The sequence below is a fragment of the Pseudorca crassidens genome, chromosome 18 (genome assembly GCF_039906515.1).
Source record: "Pseudorca crassidens isolate mPseCra1 chromosome 18, mPseCra1.hap1, whole genome shotgun sequence".
In the NCBI taxonomy this organism is placed as follows: domain Eukaryota; kingdom Metazoa; phylum Chordata; class Mammalia; order Artiodactyla; family Delphinidae; genus Pseudorca; species Pseudorca crassidens.
The window spans coordinates 63,724,829-63,750,853 of NC_090313.1; the positions used below are offsets into that span (position 1 = coordinate 63,724,829).

General features: G+C 43.5%; 1 pseudogene; it reads right to left on the reverse strand.

Moving 5' to 3' along the window:
- Positions 1 to 1,114: 1,114 nt before the first annotated feature.
- LOC137211071 (guanylate cyclase soluble subunit beta-2-like) lies at positions 1,115 to 25,196 on the reverse strand (annotated as a pseudogene).
- Between the last annotated feature and the right edge of the window lie 829 nt (positions 25,197 to 26,025).

A 26,025-nucleotide genomic window follows, 5' to 3' on the forward strand; every position in this document is an offset into this window, starting at 1 on the left:
CTGGAGGCTCACGGGTCACATTCTCGGACGCCTTGGACACTGAGGTAGCAGTGTCAGCACGGGGTCTCCCCTGAGGGATCCCGGCCTTCCTGTTCCTGCTGGAGCTGCGCCCCGGTGCGGATGTGGGGAGGGGAGGGGAGGGGCAGAGACCCCCTTCCCCAGAGCTTGACAGCCAAGACTCAACGTGGGAAATCCTAGGCTGATAGGGAAAAGGTGAGGGAAGTATAGACAAGCATGAAAAATAAATAAATAGAGATGGGGGCTGACATCCGCCCAGAGAAAGGGGTGACTTTCCTCTATTATAAGCCATAACCGGGGGCTACCTACCCCCTACCTACCTGGGTGCCTTTTCCCATTTTGCACCAGACACTGTTTGGGGTCCGGGAGGGGCTGTCCCGTCCGCCCTTTTCACATCCTCTCCTGTCCTCTTTCTCAGGGTCCATCTTGAGATTTTCAACCAAGACATCCTTACTCATTTCTGTTTTGTTTCCAGCTCAGAACTGAAAGTGGGTTAGATCCTACTGACACAGACCATGTTCTAGAATCCTGTTTCTCAGATTTCCAGCTTGAGAGCCACCCGCAGCGGGGGGTCTGGGAGGAAGTGGTCTCGGGTTTGAGCTAGGAACACCTAGTTTGTTAACCCTGTACAGGCCTCTGTCCTGTGGGGAGGACCAGCTGGTGAGAAGGACCGGCGATGTGGGTGGGTGAAGCGCCCAGAGCCTAGAAATTCAGAAACTCTAATGAGGGTGGCTCCTGGTTCTTATTAGCCAAAGCTATTTCTACTTTTTAACTTAGGTCTTTCTATCTCAAGTGTCTCCAGCAATAAGATGTGGCCCAAACCAGTCACAGCTCACAGGCATGCTAAGGTGAGCTGCTATCGGAATGACAGCACCACCAAAACCATTTAAAAAGCTTTCAAATTTCTATCTCTTCGTTGGTATAGCCCCACTTTTAAAAACAGTAACTATAATTCATTTGTCCCAAAGAGACATCCTTCCTAAATTAGCTACGTAAACGAGGAACCTCTGGATTTAGAGATTTTCCTCTGCAGGCCCCAGGAGCAGCTAAAGATTAGCTTCTGTCAGAATGAATCCATTTCCTTCACCAGTTTGCTTCAGAGGTTCAGGAAGGTTTGCCTTCGGCTACTGAGTCTCCCCTTGAGGTCAGCATTTCCCAGCATTAACTAGGGCGGTTGTTAAGAAACCCTGACCGTGTGGGGGGATGCGCTCCTCCATACAGCTGAAGGAGGCCTCTTTGGTGGACTCCCGCCAAATGATGTTTTAACCTAAACTCACTCTCTTGCCGTCACTGGAGCCAGGTGAGTCACAGATTTTGTCTTTCTTCCCTGTTTTCAAAGCCAACAGACAATGAGGAAGGTGGAAGCTGCCAGTGTGTGAAGAAAGCCTGTCTGGAGCCTCCCTGGAGGCTGAAGAGCAGAGGGAAATCCTCCCCCTGCTGCAGGAGGGGCTGAGAGAAAAGCCCCTTCCTTGGACAGGGAAGAACCTTGAAAACAAACGCATGAGGGACCCTTTAGGCTGGTTCCATTAGGCCAACTCAAGAGACATCCTAACATCCAGGATGCAACAGAAGAGTGTTCAGGGCAAACTGGTCGCACAGATCCTCAGGGGCTGTTACCAAATGGAAGGTTGCAGCGTGGGCATGGGCAGGGATGGTACCCACGCTGGCCCTCAAACCCAAGGAGCTCACTAAACGCAGCTGAAGTTGTTAGTGAGGAAAAAAAAAACATTCAGCACAAATGACAAGGCTTATCTTTTTTGCTTACCCTCAGGATCAAGCCGAGTTTGAGGTCTCCCCATGATCTCATCCTCTGAAGCATTCAAGTTCTGGATCACAAAGTATGTGGTCATTTTCCCTTTCCCTTTCACTTCAATTTCACCCCTCTCAATTATTTCAAAACCTTGATTTTCCAGGGCTCTGCCCAGAGAAAAGAAAAATGCCCCTGATATCCAAAGATCGCAGGTCTGCAACTTGAGAGTCAGCTGCAGTGGGAAGGGTGATGCGAGAAGAGGAGTACAGGGAGGGGACCATGCAAAGGGACAGGGCTGCGGGATGACTACGAAACGTGGAGTTGCTTATGTATTTACTGGCCGCTGAGAGATGCTGGAGACAAACCACAGAACGGTGCAGACCAGCAACGTTTCAGATTCATGGCCAGCTGCCTCAGCCAGGGCTCAGCACTCATCAACCTTCCCTCGTCCTTGGCCAGTTTTGTGGAGATTGCAGACCTTCACCATGCTCATCACGTTCCCGCATTTAGCACCTGCCCTCCCCACCCTCACGCTGCTGACCATGCCTCCTACTTCGTGACGTGATCCATCCACAAAATTACAACCCTTAGAGCGGAGACCCTGCACCTTCTCATCCCATTGACCACACCCATCCTTTCCCCCAACCTGAGAGGATGTCTTGTTCAAGGGCATCCCACCCACGCTCCCTTCCTACCTCCTCAACACTTGGCACCCTGGACCACCTCTTCCCTTATCTTCAGCTCCCTCTTCACTTGCCACCTCCCCTCAGCCTGCCAGCACGCCAAGGTCTCTTCCATCCTAAATAGAAGTAAAAACCGTCTCACTTGATTATCTTCTGCTTTAATCCCATACAGACACAACTGCTGTTGTAGCATGAAAGCAGCCGTAGATAATATGTAAATAAAGATCCTGGCTGTGTTTCAATAAAACTTTATTTACAAAAACAAGCAACAGCCGAGATACGGCCTGTGACTATAATTTGCCAATCCCTGAACTGCACCATATGCTCCTTGAGAGCAAAAACTATCTTATAGTAGAGGCTCAACAATATTGTCTGCCACAATGTCCTCTGTAAGTGTGGCATGGAAGGAAAAACACAGGCTTCCTCCACTACCCCCATCTGGTGGCTACTAGGCACTCTGTACGTTCTGGAAGAAAAAGGGACAAAGAGAGGCACGAATAAGTGAATGGTTACCTGCAGGCCCTGGGGCTAAGATGCACTTTGTTGGGAAGCCCGTGACTTTCCATCCTACAGACTGTATTCACAGTGTCACCAAACAAGCAGTTCCGAGGCATCTTGTCCCCCATGACACCTGCCAAGACTGGTGCCGTAGGGATGCCCACTCCAATCTGCAGAGAGAACCTCACTGAAAAGGGACCATCAGATACTCTTGTTTTTATTTTTAAATTAAGGTATAATTTACATAAAAGGCATACATAAAATGCAGACCTTAAAGTATTTAGCTCCACGAGTTTGGCAAATATCCCTGTAGCCACCATCCAAAATAAAATACAGACTAGGTCCATCACCTTTGCAAAATTATCTTGTGCCCCTTTCCAGTTAAGGTCCATCCCTCCCTGCAGAGGTCACCACTTTCTTATTTCTCCTCCCAGAGATGAATTTGCCTGTTCTGCAACTTCACATAAATGGAGTCATATAGTATATTCTGTTTTGTATCAGACTTCATTTATCCAAGTCAATGTTTTTAAGATTCACCCATACTGTTATATGTATCAGTAGTGCATTCTTTTATTTCTAAATATTAGTCTACTGTAAGAATATATCACAATTTATTATGTCCAGTCTTCTCTTCACAAACATTTAGGTTATTTCCCATTTGGAGCTGTTGTGAACATTCTTTTACAGATCTTTTCATGGACGTACATTTTTCATTTTTCTCAGGAAAATACCTAGAAATAGAATTCCTGGATCACAAGGCAGATGTATACTTGTATTACAAATATTTTTCCCATTCTGTGATTTTTATATATGCATTTTCCTTAATAAGCATAAATTTTTAATTTCAATGAATGTATTAGTTTGCTAGGGTTAACAAAATACCACAAACTAAGTGGTTTAAACAACAGAAATTTACTTTCTCACAGTTCTGGAGTCTGGAAGTCCAAGATCAAGGTGTCAGCAGGTTTGGTTTCTCCTGAGGTCTCCCTGCTTCGCTTGCAGATGGCAGCCTTCTTGCTGTGTCCTCACATGGTTTTTCTCTGTGCACACACATTCTTGGTATCTCTTCATGTATCCAAATTTCTCTTCTTATAAGGACACCAGTCAGATTGGATTAGAACCCACCCTAACAGCCTGATTTTGACTTGTTACCTCTTTAAAGGTCCTATCTCCCAATACAGTCACATTCTGAGGTACTGGCGGTTAAAGCATCAGCATATGAATTTCAAAGGGAACACAATTTGGCTTAGAACAATGAAGTTAACCACTGTTTTGCTTTCATAGTTTGTGCTTTTTGAAGCACTAAGAAATCATTGCTTACTTCAAAGTCATGAAGCTATTCTTCATATTTCCTTCAAGAAACTTTATGGTTCTATCATTTAGGTCTGTAATATATATCAAATTAATTTTTATAAATGGAGTGAAGTAGGATTGAGGTTCATTTTTCTTCCCATATGTATATTCAATTGTAACAGAACCCACTTTTTTTTTTTTTTTTTTTTTTTTTTTGCGGTACGCTGGCCTCTCACTGTTGTGGTCTCTCCCGTTGCAGAGCACAGGCTCCGGACACGCAGGCTCAGTGGCCATGGCTCATGGGCCCAGCCACTCCGCGGCATGTGGGATCATCCTGGACCGGGCCATGAACCTGCATCCCCTGCATCGGCAGGCGGACTCTCAACCACTGCGCCACCAGGGAAGCCCAGAACCCACTTCTTAAGAAGAGATTCCTTCTCCACTCAACTGATTTGGTACCTTGGTCAAAAATCGATTGTCCTTAAATAAGTAGTCAATTGCTGGGCACTATATATTGCACCAGTGATCTATTTGTCTATACTTCTGCCAATTCCACTGTCTTTATTACTGCAGCTTTAAAATAAATCTTGAAATTAGGTAGTGTAAGTCCTCCAATTTTGTTATTTTTCAACATTTGAAACAGTCTATTTTTATTTTCCAATTTGTTTATCCTTAGTATATAGAAATTCAACTAATTTTTGTATACTGCTCTTATATCCTGTGATCTTGGTAAACTTACAAGATCTGGTAGTTTACTGCAGTTCCTATAGGATTTTCTAGGTGCACCATTGTTTGGTTTATGAATAAAAATAAATTTACTTTTTCCTTTCCAATACTTATGTCTTATTTTTCTTTTTCTTGCCTTATTGCACTGGGGTGGGGATTTTGGTATATTTGACTAGAAGTGCCCTTCTTTGAATTTACCCAATTTGGGTTTCTTTAGCTCTTGAATATGTGGGTTGATATCCTCCATCAGTGTTGGGAAATTCTCAACCATTGTCTCTTCAAATATTTCTTCTGACCCATTCTCATTCTATTCTCCTTCTAGTACTCCAGTGCACATATGGTAGCCCAATTGATATCCTGCAGATCTAGGATGCTCTATTCCACTTTTTTCACCCTGTTTTCTTCTTTATGTGTCAGTTGGAATAATTTCTATTGCTCTGACTTCAAAATTCCTGATCCTTTCCTCTACTGTGTCTAGCCGCTTTTAAGCCCATACATTGAATTCTTCTGATTTCTGACATCTTGGTTTTCACTTCCATGGGATGGATAGATAAGTAGTGTATATGTATATCTCATCAGTTCAAATGTGTTGTTCCCCTTTTCCAGCAGATTCTTTAAAATATTTATCAAAGTTATTTTAAAGACTGTCTGATAATTCCAACATCTGGCCATCTCTGGATCTGCTTCTATTGACTATTTTTCTCTTGGCTACACACCACACCACCATTTTCTCATTTCTTCTTACAGCTCATATTTTTAACAATTTAATTGTATAAAAGTACAGTGGAGACTGAAATAGGTAATATTTACCCCTCAGAAAAGTTTATACCCCTTCTTCTGGCAGACTGCTAAACTGGAAACTGAGTGAATTGAATCTGTATTTTAGTTAAGTCAGGGCTTTTTCCAGAGATACTGTTAGATTCCATTCAGCACTTTTTTCTTTTTAACATCTTTATTGGAGTATAATTGCTTTACAATGTTGTGTTAGTTTTTGCTGTATAACAAAGTGCATCAGCTCTATGTATACATATATCCCCATATCTCCTCCCTCTTGCACCTCCCTCCCACCCTCCGTATCCCACCTCTCTAGATGGTCACAAAGCACCGAGCTGATCTCCCTGTGCTATGCAGCTGCTTCCCACTAGCTATCTATTTTACATTTGGTAGTGTATATATGTCAATGCTACTCTCTCACGTCGTCCCAGCTTACCCTTCCCCCTCCCTGTATCCTCAAGTCCATTCTCTACGTCTGTGTCTTTATTCCTGTCCTGCCTCTAGGTTCATCAGAACCATCTTTTCTTAGATTCCATATATATGTGTTAGCATATGGTATTTGTTTTTCTCTTTCTGACTTACTTCACTGTGTATGGCAGACTCTAGGTCCATCCACCTCATTACAAATAACTCAATTTCATTTCTTTTAATGGCTGAGTAATATTCCATTGTATATATGTGCCACATCTTCTTTATCCATTCATCTGTTGATGGACACGTAAGTTGCTTCCATGTCCTGGCTATGCAGCACTGGTTTTAAATATTATGAAGGCTGGATCAGGACTTTCTCTCCAGCAGGACATAGGATCTGAGCACCACCAAGGTTCTGAGGACGTCCTTATGCTAACCCCAGCCAAGCTTCCAGAGCTTTGTGAATTGTGGGAGATCTCTTTCTGCTTTACAGCCCAACAGTGAGATTTTGGGCTGTCTCCTTGTTCTTCACTCCCACCTGGACTCTCTGCACCTTGGGAGATTTTTCTCTACCATTCTTCGCTGCCCCCAGACTTCAAAGGGTCATTGTAGTGCACTAGGTGAAGGTCAAGAGCACCTCAGAGCAACTTGTCTTAGTTCTCCGACTCTAACATTACCCTTCCATGGACCACGGCCTTGCATTTGGGAAAGGCCCACACTCCTCTAGAACTGGTGATCTCTCTCAGGTCTCCTCCCCTATCCCTAGCCTTTGACCAAATGAACCTATGCATTTGGTGAAGACCTGTGGGGAAAAAGTTGGTAAATGGGTACTGACTCTGTGGCTAGAACTTAACAAAGACAGGCTCTTTGGGATTCTAACCTGTTATTCCAGCTCCAAGGTGGCCATTAAAAGTTCACTAAACTTTTGCCGCGGAGCGGCTGGGCCCATGAGCCATGGCCGCTGAGCCTGTGCCACAACAGTGAGAGGCCCACGTACTGCAAAAAAAAAAAAAAAAAAAAAAGTTCACTAAACTTTAGACTGGTTTCTTCTTACCCTCACCTCTGGTAGATTACTTCTCCTGGGGCTCTACAAGGGATGAATGTAATCAGTCATGGGTGTCCTCCTCAAAAGGGTTTGCCACTTTCTGGAATTTGGTTCATTTATATTTCTTTGCTATGTGATTTTTAAATTTTTTTAACTACTGGCATGGAAACAGAATTCTCTTGCAGCTTTCAATATCCCAGTCAGACTTACTTGTCTTTTCATCTTTTCATGCTAGATTTTCTTTTCCCTAAAATAAGATTATAAATTTCTCTAGGAAAAAGAATCTACCATACATTTCTCTGAATCCTTCAAAGCACCTAGCACTCATGCATAGTGTGACCTCAGCAAATGTGTATTAAAGGTTTTATGAATGAAAGAATAAAAGATCTCAATGAATATTAATTTTAAAACTGTAGAAGTAGCAGCACAATTCTCTTAAGAGAGAGAATGTTTCCAGCCCTCTCCCCCACTTCCTTAAATAAACCCACATGATATACATTTTCTGGTGGATATTTAATGATGCTCTTAACTATGTCCCTATTCTTATCTTAGAATTGATAACATCGTTTCCTGTGTTTTTCTTGGTAAATCCACTACGCAAGTTTCCAGGAATTCATTGTTTAATTTCATTCTTTTTGGTGTAGCACTATTATTATCTCTGTTGCCACGCCTCCTTCACAAACAGACACACATGCTGTCTATTTACACAAGAGTATATTTTCAATTATTCTTCAACAGCTTACATTAGAATTCTTTAACCAAAACACTTATCTCGTATCTGACCACCTTATCTCTTCTCCCTCATTACCCCCCATCTTGATCTTTTAATTTATTACATTGGGGGTTTTATACAGCAGCTGTATCTGTGTGTTTGCAATGGGCCGGTATCATGGACATGATACATGGCCAGCTTTTACTCTGAAGACTGCCATGGACACCATAACCAGGACCTGCAGCATTTCTCAGCTTCTAAATTACTGAGGTGATGGCGAATGTGGTGCATTTTCAGAATCTCCTACCTAGGGATTATCATTTGGGAAAATCCTATTCCATCTTATAAGTGGCTTTATTTATTTTTAGTTGGCTGTTTATTTTGCAGATCTGACTGACAGGAGTGGGAAAGCGATCTAGATTTTAAAAGACTGAGACACTGCTCTACGCCACCGCGAGGCAGTTAGGATCAACCGAGCAGACAGAAGACATTTACTTTTCATCACCAAACATGTCCAACTGTTACACTGTGAACAAACTTCCGTACGTGGAAGAGTAGCTTCCTGTATTCCTGTGAGAAAGGCGAGCAGATGTGTCGCTCGTGGCCACGTGCTGAAGGGAAAGCTATTCTGAATATCTTATGGCACCCCGGTGTCTGGACGGCTGGCTGGAGACAGTTGCACACCTCAGCCTGAGTTCCAAGCCTGTCAGACGGCATGCTGGATATACAACTTCCCTAAGCGAAGAAAAGTGGGCTGTTTAGTGAACCTGAACCACTTGTTGAAAGTCTCGAACAAAAAGGCAGGAATTAGAAGTGAGCTGGCTCCCTATGGATCGAGTGCTACAAAGTCAGTGAGGAGACGCGCTCAGCGCTGTCCTAGGTCATGGACAAAGGAAGCCAGTGTGAATCGCATCACAATCCCGAGCTCCACAGCCTCTTCTCAAATTTGAGAGAATAACATCCTGACTAATATCTCTATTACTTAGTAACATAAGCAAGAGAAGAGACGAGTTGGGAGAAATGACCCATTTTAATTACTGTCACATACCCAGTAACCATCCGAGCAGACTAATAAACAGAATTCCACTTTTTTTGTGCGAGGTGGCTGGTATTAAGCAAAGAACTCAGCTGCTCTCTGCCTGGATGGGTTCTCCAGTAACAGGATTCATCACTTCTTTTGCAGAAATTCTCATCCCCAAGGCAAAGTTAGCTATTCTTTGAGCGTGGCTTCCAATAGACACTGGCACACCCCCTACCACCATATAAGCATCAGGTTGTTTCCACCTGTAAGGAGCAGCGGTAAGGGGGGATTCAGAGGGTTTTCTTAATGCACTAAACACTAAATATTTTTGTCATTTTCCATGTATTGATAGAAGGACCATATTAAAGCTGGTGGTTATTTTCTAGGGGCATGAGGGGAAAGGTGAGAAGAAAAATGACTCAGGAAACAGCCATGAGGGAGCCAAAAGGGCTTTCTGCTTTTGGTGGAGACAAGTCCCAGAGAAGACAAAGCTCCTGGGGTCATTGTATGATGCTGTGTTTTAGATCCACATTATTTAGGTTAGACTTGCTGCTGAAATGAAGGAGTACTATTCTCTGGAAAAACAGTATGCCCCTCAAAGGCAATCTTAGCATTGGGTAGTATAAGAGGATTTTTTAAAAATTAAAATCCTAAAATACCTCTACTTCCTTTTTAGTTCTTCCTCCCAACCCCACTCTCATCCACACCAAACCCCAGACCAGTGAGGGGAGAGGAAAATGAGGACCCACCGCCAGGTACGTGACCTGCCTAGGCACACAGGGACACGCACCCCACAGCACCACACGCTTACTCTGTAGACATCGTGGACACTGGTTAACCTGTCGAACTTGGAGTACATTAAATTCAGCATTATTCACCATCTGGATAGGTTCACAGGCAGCACAGATGTTCGTAAATGTCACTATGTCGCTGAAGAGAATTGTGCGGGTTTTAAATTCTCCTGCAACATAAACCGGGTGTCAGTGATAGCCAAGGATGGAGAATACCAGTTCTACCAATTCTGTATTCAAGTGCCCTTTGGGAACCAAATCTGACTGTGCCTTGGAGTAAAGGAGCCAGAATGCCCATCACCATTCACCATGCACCCACCAGACATTTATTGTCTCTTATGATCTGGTCATCATGCTGGAGAATCTTATACTGTGAAGCAGACGGGGTCCCTGCCCATAAGGAGCTCCTAGTCTAGTGAGGAGTCAGAACGCAAACAAACACTCAATAAGACATGCAGAGTGGGCTTCCCTGGTGGCTCAGTGGTTGAGAGTCCGCCTGCCGATGCAGGGGACACGGGTTCGTGCCCCGGTCCGGGAAGATCCCACATGCCGCGGAGCGGCTGGGCCCGTGAGCCATGGCTGCTGAGCCTGCGCGTCCGGAGCCTGTGCTCCGCAACGGGAGAGGCCACGACAGTGAGAGGCCCGCGTACCGAAAAAAAAAAAAAAGACATGCAGAGTGCTGGGGGATGACAGGATGGATTGGGTGGGTACGGGCTTACAGAGAAGACCTTGGCAGGTGGGCCAAGGCAGAGCCTGAACTATGGGAGACCCAAAGGGAAGCGAAAGTTACTCGAAGGGGAGATTACTACCAGAGGCACACCTGCCCAGCCTCAGAAGCACCACTTCGCCACGTACCCTCTTGTTCTAGGGATAACGCCCTGCAGTACTGACCTTCATGGTGCCTTACCTTGGCGCTTGCTGTGCCCTTCTCCTCAAATGCCTTTCCCTCATTTTCTTGCTGAAATTCAGCCTCAAGGCCCAACTCAAGTGCCACACGTTTTATATCGGCCTCCACACGCACACCCACCCCTGTCTTTCTCTTCTGACATTTATATATTATTAATTTCCATATTATCTATGTTTCCACAGTAACTTACGTGGTGGAAAACGTACGAATTTTGGAGTTAAATGGACTTCTGACTGGTTTCCAGCTCTTTTACTCATAAACTGGAGTGAATTTTCTTAGCTGTTATGGCTAATAACACCTCCTTCACAGAAATGTTCAGAAAATTAAGTGAGAAAGCATACGTATAATGTCTAACAGAGATGCTGGCACAATAATTTCTCCTTAATGCACATAAATTTCCTTTTTGTCGGCCACCCCACCCCTATAAACGTATTCTGTATGTATCTGTCAAACCCACAAGACTAAGAGCTTCTTTGGGTCCCCAGGACCCGGGACAGCACCCTGGCAATTTCCCATGCTTGTCTGGTGAATGAACACTCGCCGGTGACAAATGGAAAGTGAGTTTGGAGTAAACATGGCATTCGTCCTCCAGAAACGCCTTGTTCTCCCAGAATGGTCCTTAGAGGCACCCCATGATTTATTTAGTGTGTGAGTGTATCATTTTCAGTTGTAGTGAAGAATGCCCATCAATGGTCACTGCGTTGTTTTTATTATTCTCAATGTAGAGAAAAGAAAACTAGGCTATGCAGCTTAAGTAATTAGACCAAGACCGTGTTGCTTGCCAGAATCCAAACCCAGATCTGCCTGGTTTCAGAGCCGGCGCCCCTAACCACCAAGAAGGGCAGGGCACTCCTCACCTGAGGCGACCTTTCTGCCTTCCTTCAGCTGGTTGGCCACGTGCTCAGGCAGCACGGCGTACAGCAAGGTCTCCGTTTTCTTCTCTTCGATGGCCGAGTGCTTGGAGAGGACCTGCAGCTCCTCCTTCTTCCTCTCCAGCTGGCTGGACAGCTCAATCTCCTCCAGGCGCCACTGGTTCAGGAGGACGAGGTCCCTGGTGGTATCATGGGGGCGATGTCGGAAAGGTGCATCTGGCGCTCCTCCAGTTCATGCAGGCTGCGGAGCTTAGGGGAGCACACGTATATCATGCACCACATGGACTCCATCCAGATCATCTGGCCTTCCCCCCACGGCGAGAAACGGGACAATGCAGCATGTCACCTGCAGGCAATGACGCAGCGCACCAGACCACCACTCAGAACACGTCCTTCTCTCCACGGCACAGTTCAACTCCTTCCCTTTTAGCCGAATATCATGAGTTATCTGTACTTCCTGTCTCCACGCACTCCTCTCCCCATCTCTCCACAATGGCTCTCTCCACTCTGTTTTTTTGACCTTAAGCTGACTCCCGTCCACGGCCTCCAAGCGACCTCCCCCAGCACAAGTCTGTAGTCCTTTCCTCACTCAGCCCTTCTGCTCTTTGAGGGTGTTAAGCAAACCCTCCTTCCTGGAATCTCACTTCCTAGGACTTTCCTGATGCTGCTTTCACTCAGATCTCCCCCACCTCTTTTGATTTCTCCGTCAAGACTTTCACTCATTCTTTAGATGCTGGTGTTCTCTTTTCGCATTCCTCAACTACATCCTCCACCGGGCTGACAGAGAATCTGAATTTACAGAGAAACCTTGCTTCCTGGACTCAGGATGCCTATTATTTTTAACAATAGATGTTTATTATCTTATTATGAAAGCAGTAGACATTCACCGCAGAAAATGAAAAAAGTGGGGGACTTCCCTGGTGACGCAGTGCTTAAGAACCCACCTGCCAATGCAGGGGACAGGGGTTCGATCCCTGGTCCGGGAAGATCCCACATGCCACGGAGCAACTAAGCCCGTGTGCCACAACTACTGAGCCTGAGCTCTAGAGCCTGTGAGCCACAACTACTGAGACCACACGCTGCAGCTACTGAAGCCCGCGCACCTAGAGCCTGAGCTCCACAACAAGAGAAGCCACCACAATGAGAAGCCCACATGCCACAACAAAGAGCAGCCCCTGCCCGCCACAACTAGAGAAAGCCCGCATGCAGCAACGAAGACCCAACACAGCCAAAAAATTTTTTAAAAATTTTTTTAATTAAAAAAAGAAAGAAAATGAAAAAAGTGGGAGAAAATAATAAAAATCACCCATAATCACATCAGAGATAATTACAGTTAATATTTGAGGGTATATCTTTTTACTACCCAAAATTGGGATTATCAGCCATCTTTTTGTAACCTCAATTTTTCACTTAAATTATGTAATAGGTATTCTTCCATAGCATTAAATATGGATAGGTATTATTTTTTCCTGGGTACATTGATTATACTGTATTTTACTTAAGCAGTAAGCTAACATTGATTATATTATGTCTATTTTATCATTCCACAAACAACATTGCAATGAACAAGCTTGAGGTACATCACTGTGCATAACTGTAGCTATTTTGTTAAAGGATATATTCTTAGACAAAAATATGCTCATGTTTAAGATTTTTGATACATATTGCCAAATTGCCCTCTAAATTGTGACAACTTACACTCCCAGCAATGACTGTTTTTTAAATTATTGTATTATCTATTAGGTATTTATACATGAATGTCTACAACTGAACTTGCCTTCAATCCCCACTGTAACTCTCCTCTTTTTTAATTCTTTTTTTGTTTTTGTTTTATTTTTTTAATTTAATTTTATTATTATTATTTTTATACAGCAGGTTCTTATTATCTATTTTATACATATTAGTGTATATACGTCAATCCCAATCTCCCAATTCATCCCACCACCACCACTCCACCGCTTTCCCCACCTTGGTGTCCATACGTTTGCTCTCTACATCAGTGTCTCTATTTCTGCCTCACAACTTAATTCTTTTATTACAGACATTTTTAGTTTCTACCATGAGCCAGGCACACTGTTTTAGGTGTGGAAGGGGGTACAGCAGCAACTCAAACTGACAAAGCTGCCCTCAAGGTGTTTACATCATGTCTTCTCTTAGTTAATCACACCTTTATGACCCAGTTACCTAAGCAAGAAAATTAATAATTACCCAAATAGTCTCTCTTTTTCAACCTCTACATCCAGTCACCAATTTCTGCCTTAAATCTGTTCCCGCATCACCACCCCAGAGCCACTGCCTGACTGCATTCAGCACTCAAAACTTCTCACCTGCTCTCCAGGAACAGTCTCCCCTGGCCTCCCAGACTCCATCTTCTCAATGCTCTGGTCCATCCTTCACAGGGCTCCAGCGTGATCATTCTAAATCTCAAATCTGATCCCAGTAGACACTTAAAAGTATTTCCAGTGACATGATAGAGCTCAAGTCCTCATCTCACCAGCCTTCTCTCCCATCATTCCCTGTACAACTCACTCGGGGTTCCCAGAACATTTCATCTTCCTCTCCAATGTCTCCATGGCTCTGCCTATGTTTGTGCCTAGAATACCTGACTATTGTCAGTCCAATAGAAAGCTCAAAATATGTGCCCCCTATATCATATAAAATATGTGCCCCCTATATCATATAAAATATGTGCCCCCTATATCATATAAAATATGTGCCCCCTATATCATATAAAATATGTGCCCCCTATATCATATAAAAAATTAACTCAAAATGGATTAAAGACCAAATGTAAGAGCCAAAACTGTAAAGCTCTTAGAAGAAAACGTAGGAGAAAAGCTTCATGACATTGGAGTTGGCAGTGATTTCTGGGATGTGACACCAAAACCACAGGCAACAAAAAGGAAAAATAGGTAAATTGGACAACATCAAAATTAAATGCTTCTGTGCATCAAACGACACAATCAACAGAGTGAAAAGGCAACCCACGGGGTGGGAGAAAATATTTGCAAATCATAAGGTGTTAATATCCAGAATATCTGAAGAACTCCTATAACACAACAATAAAAAACCAAACAACCTGATTTAAAAATGGGCAAATAATTTGAATAGACATTTCTCCAAAGAAGGTATACAAATGGCCCATAAGCACATAAAAAATGCTCAGCATCACATCATTAGGGAAATGCAAATTAAAACCACAGTGAGATACCACTTCATACCCATTAGAATACCTATTATCAAAATAACCAAGAAAAAAACCCCACCAAAAAACAATAACAGAGGATAACAAGTGTCCATGAGGATGTGGAGAAATTGGAACTTTTGTGAACTACTAATGGGAATATAAAATGGTGCAGCAGCTATGGAAAACAGTATGGAAGTTCCTCACTAAATTAAAAATAGAATTACCAAATGAACCAGCAATTCCACTTTTGGATATACACTAAAAGGAATTGAAAGTAGGGGCTCAAAACATTTTTACGCCCATGTTCATAGCAGCATTATTCATTATTCAGAAAGTGGAAGCAATCCAACTATCCACTGACAGATGAATTGATAAGTGAAATGTAGTCTATACATGCGGGAATAATATAATAATAATTCAGCCTTAAAAAGGAAGAAAATTCTGGAGTATGCTACAACAAGGATGAACCTTGAAGGCATCACGCTAAGTGAAAAAAAGACAGTCACAAAAGGACAAATACTGTACGATTCCACTTATATGAGGTACATAAATCAGTCAAATTCATAGAGACAGAAAGTAGAGTGGTAGTTGCCAGGGGCAGGGGGAGGGGAAAACAAGGAGCTGGTATTTAATGGAGTTTCAATTTCGCAAGATGATAAAGTTCTGGAGATGGACGGTGGTGATGATTATACAACACTGGGAAGGTACTTACCACTGCTGAACTGTACACTCAAAAATGGTTAAAATGGTAAATTTTATGTTATGTAAAATTCACCACAATTGAAACAAAACCAAAAACAAAACATGTGCCCTATTAACAGTAGGTCAGATGATCACGTTGCTGTATAAAGGACAGGCCATTTCAAGAGTACAAATAATAGCGCGTGCATTCTAAAACTTTTGGTTACAGACCAGAATTTTATAATTATATATAAATATAATTAGAGTTCATGTCTAAACTAGACATGGTTGAAGAAATAAAATATATTGTTAACTATAGATTAAGCCAAATGGGAAAAACATATATACTGCTCTCAATGTAGTCCCCCAATTTTTATCCAACTTTTTTCAGGCGATTAGAAAACTGCTTCTTTCCTTTTTTGCCCAGTCTCCCAGAGCAGAAAGCAACGAGGAGGAAGGAGTTACTACCTCGGAGTTTGAGTGCAGGCTGACTTCTCCATGCTGCAGGCATCATCTCCCTTTGCGCCTTCAGGACAAATTGTTGATAAATTTGCAGATGTTGAAGGTAACCTGGGGATGGACGATGGAGAAGTACTCATCTAATCGAATCTTCTGGGTTTGGAGTCCCGGGACGTACTTCTGAATGTTCACTGCAGCTTGTTTGACCCACAGCTATCCACAGAGGACACACATGAGACCACGGAAGAGACAGCAACCTGCATGTAAACTTTCCCCTAGAAATAGCATCCGCCCATGATTTGTGACTTGCTAGGGGGAAAAGGGCCAGTAATGGAAAAAATACCATGGAAGCAATAAATATTATTTTAAAAAGCAAATCTGCAGCTAATCTCTGAAAGAGCAAAGAATAATTGCATGAGAGTGCCTGAAAGCACAGCATTTCTCTGACTAACAAGAAACAGAGGTTAAAGCTCTCAATGGGGATAATATTTCTTCCCTTGCTTCAGTCCTCTCTGTCTTTCTGTCTTTGTGTCTGTCTCTGTCTCTTTCTTTCTTTGGAATTAACTAATAAAGAAACCAGAAAAAAGTGTAGTTGGATCTGATGCCCAGGTCTGGGTGAAGGAACCCATCCTGGAGGTGGGGAGACAACTTTCACTGCCATCTCCAGGGAACACACAGAAGGAAAAAACAAAATGAGCATGCTTTACATAAAAAGTCCAATGCCAGCCCAGGTTATCCAGAAATATTTAAATTAACTTCACTCTGTCAGGCTGCAGAAATCAACCTAGTCTTATGGAATAGTGTCATTAAATTTTTGGTTTCTATGCCCAAAACTTAAAAAGAAAGGGAGTGTTTAAGTAGACCAGAATTTTAAATGTTAATAGTAGTAATAATAATAATATCCTCATGGCATTGGGGAAAAGCCACAGTACATAGCTTTATAATTCCCTGGTTGTTTCATATAGGGGTGTTTGATTTCCTTAGTTAGATCATAAATTCTCTGCAATCAGAGATGACCCTCAAGTGAGTAAACATTAGAGAATCTGTATCCAGCATCCACTGGTAGGTGGAGATTTGACATGTCTGTGCATTCACATAAATATCAGAGGAAATCAAAATGGCTGAAGGCATTTTAACTGATAATTTTTGGACCAATTTATTTTGCCTAATTGCCCTTTGAATGAGTCCATAATCAATTCAACTTAATCAATTTTATCCAAGGAAATTGATAATGACCACACTTCAATGGTCACCATCTGTCACACCTCCCACAGAACAATGGCGTGAGTGGGCACAGGCCTCTCCTCCACCTTCAAGATGCAGAAAGAGAAGCTTGGTGGAATTGAGCCATCCATGGTAGCCACGAGGATGGGGGGAGTGGTCACATTTAGAATCCCACCCTGCCATTGCTACAGTGTTCTTTTGTCTCTAGTGATTTCAGTGTCATTTCCTTTTTCTTTAATGGCAAACTTGCTCTTGCACTCACTAGTTCAAACCCCTTGGCACTGCTCCCTTCTGTGCCTATCAAGAAGATGCGGCGTTCTGGTTTCTGGAGGATGCTACAATGAAAAGGAAGGCAGTGGTCCTGCCAAGCTAAATCCTAGCCTCCCAAACCCTGGGTACTCCTCAGGGACTTGAAAGGCCCCCCAGCCGTAAAACACTATATGACTGGGGGCGCAGTGGTTAAGAATCCGCCTGCCAATGCAGGAGACACAGATTTGTGCCCTGGTCCGGGAAGATCCCACATGCCGCGGAGCAACTAAACGCGTGCGCCACAACTACTGAGCCTGCGCTCTAGAGCCTTGGAGCCACAGTTACTGAAGCCCATGCGCCTAGAGCCCGTGCTCCACAACAAGAGAAGCCACCGCAATGAGAAGCCCACACACAGCAACGAAGACCCAACGCAGCCATAAATAAATTAATAAATTAATTTAAAAAAAAAAAGACTATGTGACTTACTCCTCTCCCCAGCCTATCCCCAGTTCAAGAGGGAAAGGGCCTCTTACTGATTCATCAAATACCACATGGAAGGGAAGAGCATCTCAGAATGTCTTCTCTTCAGTCCAGAGCCACTCGGGATAAATTGGTTCAAAGGTGTCCCTGAGATGCCCTGGATGGAGAAACAGAATCCCGTTCACAGGCAACTCAGGCCACCAACCCAAGAGAGTATCTCAAATGTTTCCCGGGCAAAGCGCAGTCCCCGCTGCTCAGCACAAGCTCCCTCAGTGTTTCCAGATGGCCACGGCAATTCTGCTTCCAAATTAAAACAAACAGAAAACTTGCTACCAGGTTGAGAAGCCCTCCTGCCCCCTGCCAAGTTTCTGCCCGCCGCTGAAGAGTTCCTGGGCCAATTGAGTGTGTCTCGCCATGAAAACAGGGCCGGCATTGAAAAGCTGACAGCCAGACAATGAGCTCGCGCAGCACAGCGCGCACGCCCGGCCGGTGTCAGGGACATTTGCCATGGAGCTTTGGAGACTGACAGTTTTGGGTGGCACATGAAAATTTAACCAACAGCCCTATTTGGCAGGGGGTAGAGATTCGAAATGGAGCCTTTTTGATATGAAAATCTCCTAGACAAAGCACGTCAATTGCATGTTTGACTCGCTTGCCATGGCTTGAGGGACTCAAAATTCAGTCCTTTGAGCCCTGCAGACCTTCTCCCAGACACATGTCATCACGACCCACGGGGCATGACCAGGAGTCTCCAACTCCCTTCTCCCAGTGGGCCGGAGCCCCTGTTCCGACTCGGATCTTAGGTGCTGATCGTGAGACCAGCGCAGCGCCAACAGGGGCACTTCTGAGAACCTAATGCCTTCATTTTGCGGGTGGAAGATGGAGGACTTAGGTTCCCCAGGGACAGAGCCAGAAATCTACTATCCTGGTTCTCGATCCAGGGTCCTTTGCACTCTTGGACACCATGATTCTTATCTACAGACTTCCGGGCCAGAAATACATCCCAGTCCCGAAGGCCTGAGGAGCTGTGGAAAATTCAGTGTTCTTGATAATATGTCAGCACTCATCCTCCTTCGCTTCAACACAGTCACCAAAAGGGGTTGATTCCAATCCCCTCTCCAGCGGCTTCCCCTGATTACAAGGAGAAACTGCGCCTCCAAGTGACCCCCAACACAAATAAAAGGGGCAAAGGAAGACAAGTTAGAGTTTGATGTTTTAAAGTTAAAAGCCGTGCCTGCCAAGTCCAAGCCCTGAAGAAATCAGTGACATCCTGATTATAGAGGACTCTGCCCATTTGTGTGCACAAAGCAATCGTTCTGCTCTGAGAGCCAAGGTTGGGAGAAGAGCCCACTTACCTTTTCCAAACATGACTATGCTTCTCACAACTTCGCAGCTGGACTTTTTCACGGGACAGAAACACTCAAATATTTCTCTTTCATCCTAAGGAAAGCTGCCTCCAGGGCCTGCAAATGGCAGGGAGAGAAGCATACAGGTCTGGTCATGTGACAGGAGATGCATGAGGATACGCTGTTCCTCTGTGATGGGGCCAGAGGAACAGTGAGGCCACACAAGATGAACTTGAGCAAAACTTCATAAGCCCCCAAATTGTTATCCAATTAATCCTCATGCTGTTTCTCCACCAAAGGCAGCAAGAACTTTTTACAAAATCTCAAGGTGAGGCTGGCAGGAAAATCACACAGAAACTTCTCTTCCTGTGGTTGAAGATCCTGCAGTGAAAAGACTCTGAGGCGAGCTTTGACTACTCTAAGATATAAACATTGTGTGCTCCAGGAATCACAGACTTCTCTGGATATTCGTATGAGCTCTATGGACACAGAGAGTTGTGCACCTAACAGGTGTGGTACCTAAACAGATAACAGTCACACCGCGAGCTGCAATTGAGGCAGCCAACCACAGGCTCATGAGTTGACTCCAGATCCCCAACTGGCCCCAGCTGCACAAGCGGGCACTCAGGACTTGAAAAGTCAATTTACACCACGAGAACTGCAAAATAAGCCACCAGATCCAAATTCCAAGGACTTTACATCGCCATTTTTTTTTACAGGTAAAAATGTTTCAGGCTAAGGTCCATCCCAGAGAGCCTCCCAATTTTTTATCCAAATGAACTTATTCCGGTGGTTCTCAACCAATAGTGACTTTGTCTCCTACCCCTACCCTGGGGATACCTGGCAATGTCTGGAGACATCTTTGATTGCCACAGCCTGGGATGGAGGGGGAGAGCTGGGTGCTGCTAGCATCTAGTGAGTGGGCTAGGGGTGCTGCTAAACACAGACAGGACAGTGCCTCATAACAAAGATTATCTGGTCCAAAATGTCAACAGTGCTGAGACTGAGAAACCCTGCCATAAATCCACAATTAGAAGGTCCGGTTCTTTGCATAGATTGTTCCAAGACTAGTCACTCCACCAGGAGGAACTGTGCTTTCTGAAGACACAGCACACTGGTACCTCTTGGTCTCTCTGGCTGTCCTGAGTGTCTTGTGATCCCTTTGGCTTTGCCCTTCTCATCTGTCTGTGCGACTTCTGCACGATCAGAAACACAACGTGCTCCTTCTTCCCTGTCCTCTCCTCCTCTTGATTCACGTCAAGGATATCCATGGTCACGTCAATGTCAAAGAGGTCTTTGGCCACAGCCTCCGTGATACCTGCCGCAGAAGGATACCTATTGGTGAGGGATGGCGGAAGGCAGTAGTGTCAGCAAAAATCATAAAATAATCAGGTTATACAACTTTTGATAAATATTCCAGAGTTCACCAAGCCCAGGCCCTGCATCAAGGCAGGCAGCATATGACAGATTAACAAATTAAAAATCAGTAACTTCAAAGCAGAGATTTACACACTGGATACTAAATATATCCCTCCTACTCTGATTTCTTTTTTTTTTTAACATCTTTATTGGAGTATAACTGCTTTACAATGCTGTGTTAGTTTCTGCTGTATAACAAAGTGAACCAGCTATACATATACCTATATCCCCATATCCCCTCCCTCTTGTGTCTCCTTCCCACCCTGCCTACCTCAACCCTCTAAGTGGTCACCGAGCTGGTCTCCCTGTGCTATGTGGCTGCTTCCCACTAGCTATCTGTTTTACACTTGGTAGTGTATATATGTCAATGTCACTCTCTCACTTTGTCCCAGCTTACCCTCCTCCCTCCCCGTGTCCTCAAGTCCATTCTCTATATCTATGTCTTTATTCCTGTCCTGCCCCTAGGTTCTTTAGAACCTTTTTTTTTTTAGATTCCACATATATGTATTAGCATAAGGTATTTGTTTCTCTCTTTCTGACTTACTTCACTCTGTATGACAGTCTCTAGGTCCATCCACCTCACTACTGATAACTCAATTTCGTTTCCTTTTATGGCTGAGTAATATTCCATTGTATATGTGCCACATCTTCTTTATCCATTCATCTGTCAATGGACACTCTGGGTCTGGTTAAGCCACCTGCGTAGCTGGTACGATGTGGCACAGACCACTTCTATCAGAGTAGTAATGGAGAAGCATCTTCCTGTCTGCTCCTCTCTCCACACAAAACGATGGTGCATTCATCTCCCAATTAAAAGACACAGCATATTTTTCCCAGTGGATACAATTTCTCTAAATTATGCTTTTGAGGTTTTGTGAAACTTACTCATTACATCATGCAGAACTGTATCCCCAAACCCCCTCCAATCACATAAAAATAAAATCTACCATGGTTTCAGCCCCTAAAAGTCAGGAATTTTATATTATACCTAATCACATAACCAACTCTATATGGCAAGCATTAGCTCCATTGTAAAGAGGAGGAAACTGAACCTCAGGGAAGTTAAGGCCAAATTCATGGTAGAACATCTTGACACCCAAATGAACCTTTCTGCCATGCCATGCTGCTTCTACCTACACTCCAAGGAGTGGATGGCTGCCATTCTTGGCCTGTGACTAAGGGACCATGAGCATCTTTACTCTGAAAGATCAGGGTCTCAGAGGAATTGGCAAGTGGAGAAAAGTTCACCTCTTGTTCTGGAAGGATAATGCCATCTGTGGTGCAAAGTTGCATGTCTGGAAAATCAAGGATACATCAGAAGAGATCATCTTTCTCCAGGAATAAATGTTGACATCAAGTGTGTACCATCTCATGGTAGATTATGTCACGACATAAGGATAAAGACTTTGCCTGGGGGAATTCCTGAGAGAAACAATTTTCTCTCCCATTTGATTAGTAAGCAGCTCAGCACCCTGGCTCACAGCTTTTGGTCTGAGTGAGAGAAGAGATTAAGGAATTGTGTTCCTTCTGAGATTTTTGTTCTCTTCCAAAGTGGTGGTGGTAGTGGGGGCTGGAGGGGGAGTAGGGAGGAGGCGGGGAGGGGATGCTAGTTAAAATGAAGGTTTTTTGCCAAGTATTTATCTTTCCAAAAGCATATACAAAGAGAAAGTATGTATTTGTGTGTTTACATTTTGACTGAATCTAAAGATTTGAGGCAGCACATATAAAAAGCATATGATGAAACAGAAAATTAAGTTATTTCAAAAAATTATATCCAAACCCTACATAGCAGAAAAATAATAATAACAGAGTACAAAAGGGCTGAAATTAAAATCCGCAAGCTTTTGCTACCATTTCCACCCTCACTCCTCACCCTAGCCTAGGCCACTTCCTAGACATACTTCTCGAAGTTTGTGCTTTTAATCCTTCTGGTCAATGTCTCCAGCTCTCTAAATAATAAGATTATACTTTTATTTTTAAAAATTGAAATAGGGTTTTATAAAAGTGGAGAACTAGGGCAATGAGAACATAATGAGAAGTCGACCAGAGCATGGTCTTTGGAGACGGACGCACTTGGGGGTGGGTCCTGGCTCGGCCACCACAACCTGGGCAATTTGGGACAGTTACTTGACCTTTCTGGACCTCAGTTTTTTCATCTGTATAATGGGAAGAATAAGAGTACCTAATCTTAGGGGTAAGAGGATAATTCAATGTTTATACATGAGTTAGCCCAATATCTGTCTCATAATTGGCCCTCAAATGAAGGTTAGCTAAAAAATAACAAGATTAAAGGCACAGTTAAAACCAGAAATGTAAGCCTTAAGGTACTGCGAAATTACTAGAGACAGACATAAAGAAAAAGTCAGGTTTATCTTACTGTATTTTTGCCTAAAGAGATAATCTATAACCTTTTGTCCAGTAGAAAGTACTATACAACAATCAGATATCATTGCACGTATTTTATTTCAGCTTGTGTGTCTGTGTATAGTATATTCATATGTTTTATTTATCTCATTATGTGCAAAATGTCCTTACTGACCCCAGAGAAGTTCTAGCCTATTGCTTCTCTAACACTGGTTTTACCATATGAAGGAATGACTATCAGAGGAGGGGTAGCAGGAGTAGGCATAAAAACAATGGACTTGGGACTTCAGAACCTTGGTTCCTTTCATCTTATTCCTAAGAATGACAATAATATTGTGAGAACAATATCTGGAACATAAAAGAGATTCCACAATATTTTTATTTAATGAATAAAAAAATATTAATATCTTCTCCAGAACTGTGACTTAAAATATTAGCCCAATTTTCAAATGAAAGATGTGATATTTATAATACTATGGAAGATTACTTAAGGGCCTTAATTGTATTTCTTTCCATAGTAATTGTAGTGCTTTAGCAGAGAAATTTTAGAGGAAGTTGCCATATGAATGATTGTAATTTTAAAACTGGCCACACAGAAAAGAGAGGAAGAAAACATAAAGGAAGGAAGTTATTAAATATGGAATGCCCTATCTGGACTGATTACAATGCTAGAGATTTCTACATGTTATCTCCTGTAATCCACACATCACTATGGAGTAAATTTTTTTTTCCTATTCATTCCTTTTTGTCTCTCTGTGTGTCCAATGCCTAAAAAGTACTTGGCACATAGTAGGTACTCAATACATATTTATTAAACAAATAAGTGAAAAAAATTGAAAACCAGAGAGGGCAAGTAACTTGCCCAAGATCACACAGCTAGGAAGCTGCAGAGCTGGTCAGACAGCATCATAGGCTCATGTGACCCCACAGCCAGGGCTCTCTTCACTCCCTCTTCCTGAGTAGTTCACATGATAACAACAGGACGGATCCAACTACTCATCCTACTTGAAGTCAATTAAGTCACCAAGCCTCTTATTCCTTACTTGAAAATTGGAGGAAATAACTGTTTTCCCATTTAACACCTATGAGGATACATTGTGGTTCATGAGGCACTTTCACATTCAGAATCCCACTTTCTCCTCATGACTACCCGTCAAGGGTAGTTATGAGCATTCAATATAGAAACGGTGAAGAAACAGCTTAGCAAACTCTGAAGGGCCCTAGAAACAAATATTAACTATTTTATATAAAATAATAAACTATTATTATGATATGTGCAAGTGCCGCTTTGCCTTTTCAATGAAGCATTTTCTTTTTTAAAAAAGAAAAGGGAGCCTGGCCATTTAAATTTCCAATGATCTCTACAAACAAGAAAACCAAGGACTGAACTCCAGAAGGACATATCCCAGTAGGGAAATTAGTTTAGCACCTCAGGCAGTCACTTCGTGGGTTAATCAGAGTTGGATGGTTTCCGATTCTGGCTCTTGGCCCTGTCAAGTCTTTCCTTCTAATACATGAATAAATGAATCTGGCTGCACAAGTTATTTATCAGCTCCTTCCAGGCCAGGAAACCTGAGGAGGGATTTTGCAAATCCACTGAAACCTGACTGGCTCCCAGCCTTTGTTCCCATTGTGATCAATCTTCTGGATTTAATGTCAACCCCCCCACCAGCCGCCATCAGAATAGGCCCTCCCCCATCACAAAGGCGACCTCTCCAGCTTGCCCTGCTTTGATTCTTGCCGGCCAGTTTATAAAAATGGGCAACAGGTTTTCATTTTCCATTCCTTCCCCCAGAGAACTCAGCCCACCGATGCCGCGTACCGAGCATTCCACAGGCCCCTGGCAACTGCACCCTCTTGGGGGAAGCGGTGAGATGGCCCAGAGCTGCTAGAGTCACCTGCCTCTTCTCAGGGCCAGCAAGATCAGACCTAGATAGGCTTACCTGATAAGGGAGCGCCAGGTAACTCTGGAGGGCATCTAGGTTTTCAATAAACTCCGTGAGAGGGGCTTCCCTGGTGGCGCAGTGGTTGGGGGTCCGCCTGCCGATGCAGGGGGCGCGGGTTCCTGCCCCGGTCTGGGAGGATCCCACGTGCCGCGGAGCGGCTGGTCCCGTGAGCCATGGCCGCTGGGCCTGCGCGTCCGGAGCCTGTGCTTCGCGGCGGGAGAGACCACAGCAGTGAGAGGCCCGCGAACCGCAAAAACAAACAAACAAACAAATAAAAAAATAAAATAAACTCCGTGAGATTTCCTCCCAGTGTCCGTAACATCCGGTCATCGCCAGCCATCTTGCAGGATTTAAAGACGTATTCCCCAAAGAGTTTCAGAATGGCTTCCATGCAGACACCTGTGGAATCCAAAATAAAAGCACCGGCCGGCCAGGTATTCATTCGCTTCCAAAGGGTTCCAATCCCAGCTCTGTGATACGTTTCTGAATTCTCTCTAAGGCTTCACTTTCCTCATCAGTAAATGCCAATAATACCATCGAGGTCACGGGGCCACCACGAGAAGCCCCATGCAGACTGGCATCTAGTAGGTGCTCGTTAAATTGGTGAGTCCCCCCCAGTCCTACCCTGGTCTTTTCCATGGCTCCCATGGCAGAAATTTCTCTAGAATCCAGAAGGGGGTTCAAAGCTGTCAGTTTCCTGTGACAATCTCTCTTGCCATCTTTAGACATCTTTGAACACAATGGCCATTAAATGAACTAAAAATCTATCTCTGAGAAATAATTAATATTGCAACTGAAAAACAATACCAACAAATTCATACTATATCAATTGAGCCAGAAGAGGATACCAAATATTTGCAATGGTTTCCCCTTTCTCTCTCATCTCCTCAGCATCCTAGTCTTGTTTTTTTTATGATAAGACCAATTATGCAAATATTTATTTTTAGGATCTTTATATGCTATTTACTCTTTTTTTATACAGCAGGTTCTTATTACTTATCTATTTTAAACATACCAGTGTATACATGTCAATCCCAATCTCCCGATTCATCCCACCACCACCACCACCCCGCTTTCCCCCCTTGGTGTCCATACACTTGTTCTCTACCTCAGTGTCTCTATTTCTGCCTTGCAAACCGATTCATCCGTACCATTTTTCTAGATTCCAC